Genomic DNA, 10,900 nt, shown 5'->3' on the forward strand with positions numbered 1-10,900 from the left:
CCCCGGGAGGGCGGCGGGACCGGGACGAGCCCTCAGCGGCGTCGGTGGGGGCCGTGTGGGCGCAGAGGAGGCGGCGGGGCAGGAGGCCCGTTTTCCTTGGTCTGAGGTCCCCACGCCTTTCCGTGGCAGCCTCTCACCAGAGCGCACTTACTGCTGAATTTGTGTGTGTGGGTTTAACCTCGATAATCTCTTTACCTTTCACACAACAACAGCTGGGAGCCACCTCACACAGAAGCGCGGCCCCCTTTGTGCTGCCGTGCTGGGGCGCAGCCATGGTGAAATCCCTGCAAGGGAGCACCGCTCACCTGGATCTGACTATTAACATTGGTTACTATTTATCCTGTAAGTGCCAAGGCTGCAATATGGCCGCACCCTTGCCCGCGAGCGTGTGAGCCAGCTTTGCGGATAGCTCGCTCACCTGCTGACTAACAAAAGGTGAGCTGTAGATGAGCAATAAATAATGTCTTTGACTTCCAGCACTGACAGCAGTGGCCAAAGTGAAAAAAGTGAAAAGGCTTGCCTCATCCTATAGTTTCTGTACAGTTGACGTCGGACACCAGTGACCACATATCCCTTACTCACTGAATTGTCCCTCAGGATCCTTTTTCTTCGTTTGACAGCTCTCATAATAAGAGGAAATGCAAAAAAAACCCCAAAACCCTGCTTGGCTCCCTGGCAGAGGTCTCCAGCCACATGCTCCCCTTGTGTAACTCCACTGGTTCTCCTGGGGCGGGAGAGGATGGGGAAGGGTTTAACGTGCTGCAGCAAGGAGCTGGTGATGACTGGGGATCCAGGTTTACAGAAATGAATTGCTGCAGCTCATTTAAGTACCTGAATTGCTGAAGTGGAGCTTTTGGTGGAGCCACACGGACTCTTAGATGCTCACCAGAGATTAAATGTGGTACCCAAACCCCAGTGGGTCTCGAGGAGTCCTGGCTTTGTTTCCATCTCCTCCAGGCTTGCAGGTCCCCTGCATGCAATCTGCATTGGCTGGCTGTGGGAAGTGATGCCGATTCCCCGTGTGACCCACACGACACATCATCTCCTGATTCCCTTTCTGTGCAACAAGGGCTCCTTTTCCCGGCTCAGCAGACTGCAGCCCACTTTAAGAACCAGTGACTCATCTCGGAGGGCTCATGTTTGGTGAAAGAAAAGTAGAGCCAAAACTTTGGCTCACGCCCAAGGAAAACACTGTTGTCGGTTTGCAATGCATATGCCATAGAAGCAAACACCCCTCTATTGTATTAGAAATGGAGGGATTTTACGAATCCAGTTTATAAATCTTCCCCATTTGCCTTTGCCTTCATTTGGACAAGGGCAACAGTGCAGTTGGGTTTGCTTTTGTTTGCAGTCAGGTTTCCCCCACAATGTCTTGGTTGCCATTAAGCTGGGCCAAGTCTGGCAAGAATGACATCCTCTTGCAGCTTACTCATAGCTGCTAGACAGCCACCCACTTGCATTGCAACTTAAAGAGGTCTTACTTAATGGGCGTGCAAGAGAGAGGTGCCCTACTGCCTGAAAAGGGTTTATTTCCCATTGGCAAGGAAGGCTGGTTTCCACTAAACAGAAACCTCTGCAACATAAATAAACAGAAAAGATTTGAAACTCTTGATATGCCAATGACGAAACAAAAGTGGGTTTAAAAGCAAGCGAGTCTCTGCCTTTATATCTATTTGCATAGATATAAAGGATACAAGGTGTCCAACGTTGTGGTGGTGGCAAGAGCACCATGACAGACTCTGCACCTACATGGCTGTTAAATGTCACAATCTAGGCAGCAAGAGCAGGCAGCAAAAACAGAGGTCCACAAAGGACACATAGTTTGCTCAGGCCCAGAAGCCAGACCTCCTTACACCCAACACCGTACCCTTTTTGTCACATGGTTGGAGGTCAGTTTTATTTCCTTTGCACTCTTGTAGGAGACTACAAACCCTGTTGCACGCTCAAGCCAGTGCTTTCTAAAATAGTGCTGATTGCATCCATTCTGTAGTCTACCCTAATAATAAAGGACGATAGTTTTTTACTTGCACAGTTGTTTCCCCTTCTTAGATTCTGCGTGTACGTCTCCTCAGTCCCTGCTTCTGTGAGAGCTTGTGAAATCATCCTCTGAAAATATGTGTAACGGGGTTGTTTAGGAAAAGCGGTGGTGAGGAGTACTTTGTTCCAAAATTAGAAAACAGGAGACCTGGCATTGTGAACTGCGGTCTCACAAGTCTCCTTGCCGGGATTTTCCATTCAGATGAACACAGTCAAGAAGAACAAAAGCTTTGTTTTTTTTTCCACTGACACCTGTCTCTTTACTCCAAGACCGTGTTCCAGCTTTCCATTCTCCCTTTGGAAAGCAGAGAAGCTTTGCCAACAGGCGCTGCAATACCAGCCATCTCCATGCCAGTATGGAGGGGAACAAGCTTTCCACCGTCATTTTTGTTCTTTTAAGTATCCTCCAAGAAACAGCTTCCTTCCTGAAGCCCTGAAGTTGTTAGTTAAGTCATGGGACATGGGGGGAGGTCTGTGAACTTTGATGAAGTTACACAGGGGACCTGTGATAGAAGAATTGGATATCTGTGAACTATCCAGACCTAGGGGTAACCTAGGGACTGGGCTAGACAGTATCTAGTAATTGCTTCTTGCAATGTGAACAGCGGCAGGTGATCCCTTTGTTTCTCGGAGACAACCTCATGGCATACCAGGTCTTGGACAGACACCAACTCCCAAGTCAATAATCATTTAGCGGCACTCTTCCCCTTGCTGCTTTGGGTGTCCTTTTTCGCTCATTAAAGCCATTTATCGTCTCTTGTTTATTCCTGGAGTTGAGTGTTACAGTCAGAAATGTCTGTTGTACCCATCTTGGATAACAGTGCCTTAGAATTGCCCCTCATCGCTCCTGCAGCAAGCTCTCCTTTTATGGCTTACGCAGAACAAATCTGTTAGAAAGACAGATGGTTTTGTGATGGAGACAGATACAGCAGCAGCAGGTTCATCCATTGTCGTGGTTTAATCTCAGTCGGCAACTGAGCACCACGCGCCGCTCGCTCACTCCCCCCAACCCGGTGGGATGGGGGAGAGAATCGGAAAAGTGAGAAAACTTGTGGGTTGAGATACAGACAGTTTAATTTTAATAATAAAATGATAATAATAATAATATGATAATAATAATAATACACAAAGCAAGTGATGCACAGTACAATTGCTCACCACCCGCCGACCGATGCCCAGCCAGTCCCCGAGCAGCGGCCCCCCCGGCCAGCTTTCCCCAGTTTATGTACTGAGCATGACGTCCCATGGTATGGAATGTCCCTTTGGCCAGTTTGGCTGTGCCCCCTCCCAGCTTCTTGTGCACCTCCAGCCTTCTCAGTCGGTAGAGCATGGGAAGCTGAAAAGTCCTTGGCTAGTGTAAGCATTACCTAGCAACAACTAAAACATCAGTGCGTTATCAACTTTGTTCTCATCCTAAATCCAAAACACTGTACCAGCTACTAGAAAGGAAATTAACTCTATCCCTGCCGAAACCAGGACACCCATGCACTGAGCAGCACTGCAAACAATAAGGTAGAAGGTGACTATCACACATGGGCTGTGTATTCTTTTGAGAGGTTTTGATTGTGTTAAAGGCTCGCACTTTATGACCTTTCCCCAGGACAATAAAGCTGTCATCCGACGGACAGTTTGCCTCCCGCATTGCTGTGTCATTGCATCACTGATTTCAGTCTTTGACATGTCATCCGCTGATGTCCATGTCCATAAGCATCTGTGTCCAACTTCATTAATGATGCACGCCACAATCTCAATTCAGATGGTGTTTCACATGTTTATAGTAACAAATTGGCCTGAATAATTTCCTCTTTTGTTTCTGAAGCAACTGTTGCTTCTTTTAAGTCTCTGTGAGAATGCTGCCTTTGCATTTAGCTTGTCATGCATGAAAAGTTTGACATCATTATTTGATGTTTTACTGAGTCTCCCTCTGAGCCCTTTACAGAATCTTGAATCATATTATCATTAGCTGTTTTCATAAAAGCATAAAACCTCCATGACCAACATATAGTGCAGCACGGCTCAGAGACAGACTGCAGTGATTCTGTTACCAGTCCTGCTGTGTCCAAGCATAGGCTCTAACGTCTCTTTGACTATGACAAGTACAATCTCATTTTCTTAGATTTGAGTAGCATGCCAAATCCTGTCCACCAGCATGAAACACCTCTTTCTTTTCATGCATATCTGATACTCTACCTAGATCTATCTTTCAGCTTTTTGAACCATTGGTAACAGTGGCAACCTGCCTTTAATGCTGAGACCTCTCATTCCAGAGACAATGCTTTGATGTTTTGACTGCAAAAGACCTGGCACTCTCTTCTGTGGTGGAAGCAGAAAGACACAGCCCTGTTCAGAGTTCAGTTCACTGCCTGCATAAATGCAGCCACTCTTCTTACTGGTCAGAGACTTTTCCCTGGTGTCATTTGTCATATCTTCTGGTTTGGAAGGGTCTTGCCATCAGGCACTGTACATGGACCATCTGGCCTTGGTTCTGCTATGATCGTTCTTGTTGGAAAACATACAGACTGATTGCTCTTTGTAGTTCAGCTTGTGACCACCATTCATTAAATCTGTCATTTCCTCTTCTGCCTTTCAGCGGTATTTCCTCCATCAGGAACCTAATGACCTTCTGCAACTCTCATCCACCTACAATTACTGGACCTGTCTGAGGTTTGCCAAGTGGCTTAAATACTGTTTAGCATCTAGTGTCAGCTACTGCTTATGGCTGTCATATGGGTTTGCAACACACTCTCACCTGACTTATATTATGCCCTCAAAATACTAGAAAAAATATCTACCCAGGTAAAGGATCAGACATGCATAACTGCAACTGAATTAGCTTAGTATCAGTTAAGTATATTCACATCCTTGGCTGATGTAATCCAACACGGCTGCAGTGGAGCTAACCAAGGATTTGCTTCAACCCTCAGCTGACTAAAAATGTCAATTCAAAAGGCTTTTAAAACGAAAAAAGAAATTGTGGTTTTGTGGTCACAGCTAGACCTGGGAACATCATGTCTTTGTTGCGTTCTGATCCATGCTTCTCCCTATGTTCTTGGAACGGATCATTTCAACCCTCTATCTACAGCAGAATTTCTTCTGCTGTAAAATGGATGTAACATCCCTTCCTTATCGCACAGGGTGTTTTGAGTGTTGACTGCCTTCATATTAGAGACCCATCTCTAACGATGCTAAAAAAACCACAGAATATTCTAGACAATAACATTTATAGAAGGATACAGTCAAGTTGTCTTAGACATTTAAAAACAGAGATCCAAATGTTACTGTCCACTGGGTTAAATCAATAGTCAATAGGCCATTTCTGACATGCAGGCTGTGATGCAAGGACAACAAGAACTGCAGCCTAGGTGAGTCTCAGTGTCTGTCCAGCTCAACAGCATGTCTACAGCACATACGAGCACTGCCTGGGACAGAGGAAGATGTTAGAGGCCTGCCACGGATGCAGAGGAACAGCTGTCCTATACAGCATTTTCTTCTTCACAGCCCCAGTGGATAGAGGTTGGTTCATGTTGAGTTTTGTTTTAAGGAAGCAGTAGTTTAGTACGCAGTATTTCTGGGAATCATATAAACACTTTTGCTGGGTAATCATTATCAGAAGGAAATGCCTTTATAAGGGCCCCTGTATAGGTTTCACATCTAGTAGAATTTTCTCTTGGAGACAAACCCCAAGGTCATCATGGTCCTGCAGCCACCTCCTCCTTCCCCTGCAGAAAGTAAGGTTCTTTGCTGGAGACGGGAGGAACCAACATTGACCAAGGATGTGAAGCATTGGGCCGCAGGCTCAGTATAGAGAGCTTGGTCCTGATCCTGCAGGTTACACTGGCAGCATGGTTTGGCCACGTGTTGCCAGGGAGAATGGCAAACGAATGGAAACCAAAAAAGAGGTGAGAAAAAAGCCTTCACTTTCTCCACTCCTCCCCAAATCGTATTTACTGTGGTCCCCACCAAATTATACCTAAAATAGCTTTTGTCTGTTGCTATTTAGCCATTTAGGTCAGATCTACCAGCTGCATTAACTTGCCCCTATTGTACTATTGCAGTTGGATTGTTGCCATCCTCCCCCCGTGGGTTTTCTACAGATCTATATTTCAAAGTTATGGCTCTTGCAAAGCTCTGCTGTGTGAGTTCAGACAAGCTAAAAAAAATTAGTCATGTTTCCTCTAGCCCTGCTGCTTTACTAGGCTTCCTATTTGCAATCAAATTATTTTTAATTTTGACTGTGTTCCTATTGTTTGCCAGGAAGATAATCATCTTATCTCGCCGCCGGGATATTTCTCTCCTTTCTCATGTAGTTTCAGATGGATTAAATAAATACCCGTTACACAAAGCACACCAAGCTGGGCAAAAGGGCATTTCACCATTGCTGGCTGATCTGAAATTTAGGAAATGTCTCCTTTTTGGAAGAAAAAAAAGATTGGAAGGACTCAGACATGCCATAATGGCAGCTGTGCTAATTGTACGCACTCAGTTAATTTTTATCCATCTCAGAGTAGCTTTATGGAAAGACGTGGGTGAAGTTAAAAGTTAGCAACTGACACTGGCTTGGTTTACCAGTGCTGAACAAGGGCCATGGATGACAGTCGTCTGAGTTTTTGGTAAGGGAGAAGCCAAAAAATGTCTGAGTGGTCCTGTGGGACCCTTCTGCTCCTTCTTCCAAGAGGAGACCCTATTAGCTCCATGCAGGGAACAGGGGATCCCCCACTGTGCCATCCGTCCGACGAGAGGGCTTTTCGCAGGACCATCCATGGATGCTCTTCTCCCCCTCTACGTGTCTGGAGATCGTATCAAAGGGACTTAAATGGGAGCAGGTCAGTTCACTGCATTTTGAGGTCTGATTTTGAGTCCTTTTCAAGGGAAGGATAAACGCCTGGCAAAGCTGAGCAACCAGGCTGCCGGCTCCGAGCAAACTGAATGGGGAAGATCAGGCACCTCTCAGACCTTTCCAGTTTCGCCAGTATCCCCTCCATGGAGGAACTGGCTTGTTAACACGCAAACGACAGTCACGCAATGGAAAGTTGTATGGACAAGTGACACCGCTCAGAACCAAACTGCTCTGTTTTGTGTTTGGTAACCTTCACCCATATACACTTTCCTACTGCTGGATGCTGAGTGGTTTACCTCCAGCTTCCTAATTATCGAAGCGCCGCTGCTTGTATTTTACCGCAGATGAGGAAATGAGGACATATGGCTTTTGTGATAAGAGATTTATGTGAGCTGTCTGTGTAACTGTGCTGCAACTTTCTATACAAGTCCATTTATAAAACAAAACATGTGTAAACAGTCAGGTTTTGATTGTTTCGGTGATTTCTTCCCCCTCGTGACAGATGTAAAGGAAAAACTGTAGGTTTCCACTTGATGCGTGCAGATAAGTTTATGGCCAATGGGAGAGATCCCAGTGGCGGTAAATCAGTCTCTACTTCCCTTGATTTCTGTCACCTAAAATCCAGCTCCACGTGGGTGGATGGGAAGAAACACAAAGAAACTCAGGTTCAATGACTGCTCGTACATGATTCACTTTCAGCTGTAGGAGTACAAATATGCCTGAAGGGTTCTGGTAGGAGCTGCTTCATCGAGAATACAGTAGAGTGCAAAATACCAATTGAAATGGCAGCTGTAATCCAGTGATTATAATGGGTGGCTTTGACAACACCCCTGTAGATCGGTTACCTTTCAAATCAGGAGAGGGATTAGAGAAATAGGGTCATATTCTCAAGGAGCAAAATCCTATTGAAGTCAGTGGCGACAAAGAACAGCGCAGGCTGGATACACATACCTAAACCCATTTCTGCTCTTTCAGTCCTTCTCTTATCCTTTAGACTCTACTTGAGAGGAGCCAGTTGCAGGGTGGAGAATCTTGGTTCTTTTCAGGAAAAGTATCAAGATTTTCTCTGAACTTTCTGGGAAGGTGGGATGGAAAGGCAGGATGTCCCCTGTGATTTTTGGCTTTCTTGCAGTTTCAGCTGTGAACGCCACAAGGACAGTATTTCTTGTGCTATTTTCCACAATATTCAGGCGCCAGATGAGCCCATAAATATTCTGGGATAGTTCCAACCTTACCTGAGAAAGCCTAAAGTGGGTCTGTTTGCAGACAGGTAGTATAACGCTTCAGGGCTTTCAGCTCCACACCTTTCACCAGTGCGATATATAGAGTCACCTTGGAAACACCGTTTGGAGGACACAAGTTCCAAGCTCCATGCATACATGAAAAATCATCACAGAGAAATGCTATGCAACGATGTTTGCTTAACAACGCACCCAGAAATCAGATCCTCTTCACTTTCACTTTGTCCTTTTTGGAGGCGTTTTTCCCTCTGTTTGGGCAGAGAAGGTGAGTCATGGAACAAAGGCAGCGTAGAAAGTTACATTCAGCCATGAAAGCACATGCAACGACTACCAGGAAAAAAAATTCATCCAGACAACTCAATCTCATAGTAGTCACACCCAGCTCGTTTGAAATACGAGTTAAAATCTGTGGCTTTTGGTTGATCAACACTGCTGGCTGCTGCATGCTGCTACCTTCCTCTGAGTGTCACACTTAGCCTTCAGTGTTTGTTTCTTAAGATCTGAAAAATCTCTCCTGTCAGCTGCGTATGGCTAGGTGGATGGACACAAACATTGCCACAGGGAGGGCTGGGGGGCACCCCTTTGCTCTGACCCCTTCACAGGGCAACTTTCTACCCCCACCAAGATGGGGTGTTGCAGTATTCCCAAGTGGTCGACAGGTGACAGTGCATGGAGAGTGCTCCTCTGCTCTTAGGTCTTCATGCTCTGAACCCTCTCCTCTGAATGAGGCCCATGCATTTTATCTTCAAGTGCAGGACTCACCCTTTCCTTTTAAACTACAGTTGCTGCTGCTGCCACCTACCTTTTACGCTGGAGTGGATGCTAGAAATATCCCATACACCGAGCCTGGGAAGGAGCCCAGGAATTCCTCCCCAGCCTGAGGGGGTATAAACCCAAGCTCTAACCCACAAAGTTAATCTGTTGTATGGGCAGGAGGCGTTATCAGCCGTTTGTGAGAAACAGTTTTCTGCCACGGCAGAGGAAAGGTTTCAAAACCCATCGAGCCGGAGAGATCACTTGTTGCTCTTGCCTGGTGGTGAGGGCTTTCATACAGCAGATCTCGGCGTCTGCCCCACAGAACGTATGGTCGTATCAGCCAGGGAACATTTCATGTAACAGGAGAGGAAAAGAAAGGTAGCTGGGAAGCGTGCAGCCCCTCAGCAACAGGGATCTGAACCTGACTCTCACCCTTCTCAACCACTCCACACGGTGGTTCTTGTAAAACAGAAGCAGAGGTAGAGATGCAAGTGCCATCCCCAAACGTCAGTCCCCAGCAAACCTCTGCATACGTTCAGGCGTGTTCTGGGAACAGCACAAGCCCCTCAGGACACGTGTGGTCTGTGGGTTCTGACCAGGTTTATCTATCAGGTAGTCCCCAAATCAGCAGTCAGAACATGTGGGAAATGCGGGAAGATTTAAGCAGATGTGGCTTCTCTGCGGGTAGAATCACTGAGAGGGACACAGGATAGCTCTAGCCCTCTTTTTCCACCTACTTTTCCACAGCAAACAGCAGACGCGTGATCAATCTTGGGTAAGGAGGAGCTGCAGCCGACGCAGGTCTGCCAAGCCCAGGCGCTGCTGTGCGGAGGTTTTGGAGTCACAGGCTTGTGTCTACGTGCTGAAATCCCACCCAAGTCCATTACCAGCTCCAGCCTTCCGCTGTGAAGCAGCACACATTTTCTGAGTAATTGGTTTCTTTTCTTTACACTGAGATGGCATCATTCCTTTACAGTTTGCAAACTAAGTATAGGAATGATTTCACCCACCATCGATATGCAGCCATCTCAATGGGAGAGAAAGCCTGACAGACGTCTCACAGCACACAACAGCTTTATGCTGCAGTTCAGGACAGGAAGCAAGAAAGGATATTATATCAAACAGAAGGCATGGGAGAATTTCAGGTTAGACAGAGCATACTTAGTCACAGAAGAATTGGGTCGGTGCTCTGGGACCTGTGTTCACTTCCTGCAGGAACCCTAACGTAGCCCAAAATAGTAGCAGTTAGGTAAAAGCCAAATATCTTCCCCTTTTTCTCCCCACAGCAAATACTAATGCTTACGTCATTAAAGGAGAAGCATAAATAGAACAGCCTGGGGCTGTGATTTGCAAAGTTCTTGGTCTGCAGATGAACCATCAGCTTTTCTTATAGCTCACTATTACCCACTTGTGCCATCAAACTTTTCACTGAAGATATTATCAGGATGATATAGTCCTTCATATCCACCCCAACACGTATACCAGCCAACTCAGAAGAATTGGAGCACACATCTATACATTTTACGTGTGGCATGGTTTTCATCTCGCCAACTGGCGCACACACCAGCACGGTGTGGGACAGCTTGCTCCAAAGAATGTTTCCTAATGGCAGTTTGGACACTGTTTTGGAAGAGAAGGGAGATTTTGGCTCTATGGGTACAAGGTATGCCATGCCTGTTGTCCTCAGGGACAGAGAATAGCCCCACGTCTATTTTATTTCCCCGTACGGAGCCGCTACAACCACTGTCTGCAACACACTGGTTTTACCAGTGCTCTCCAGTGTGCACTACCTACCAGGTTTTCACTCCTCTCCAGAAACATGGCGAAGGCTGCCAGCCGGCATTTTATAGGAGAACACATGAAACTATGCGCAGAGCCACACACCTCCGTCTGTTCTTCTGCCAGGCTTCGTAAATGTTTTCAGGAGCAACTGGAGGAGGCAGAATATGGGGACACGCCCATCAGCGGAGAGCTGTTGACATCAATGGAAACAGGCTTTGCACACATGACGATCCTCATATTGTTCATA

Source organism: Aptenodytes forsteri, unplaced genomic scaffold (assembly GCF_000699145.1).
Source record: "Aptenodytes forsteri isolate BGI_AS27 unplaced genomic scaffold, ASM69914v1 Scaffold80, whole genome shotgun sequence".
In the NCBI taxonomy this organism is placed as follows: domain Eukaryota; kingdom Metazoa; phylum Chordata; class Aves; order Sphenisciformes; family Spheniscidae; genus Aptenodytes; species Aptenodytes forsteri.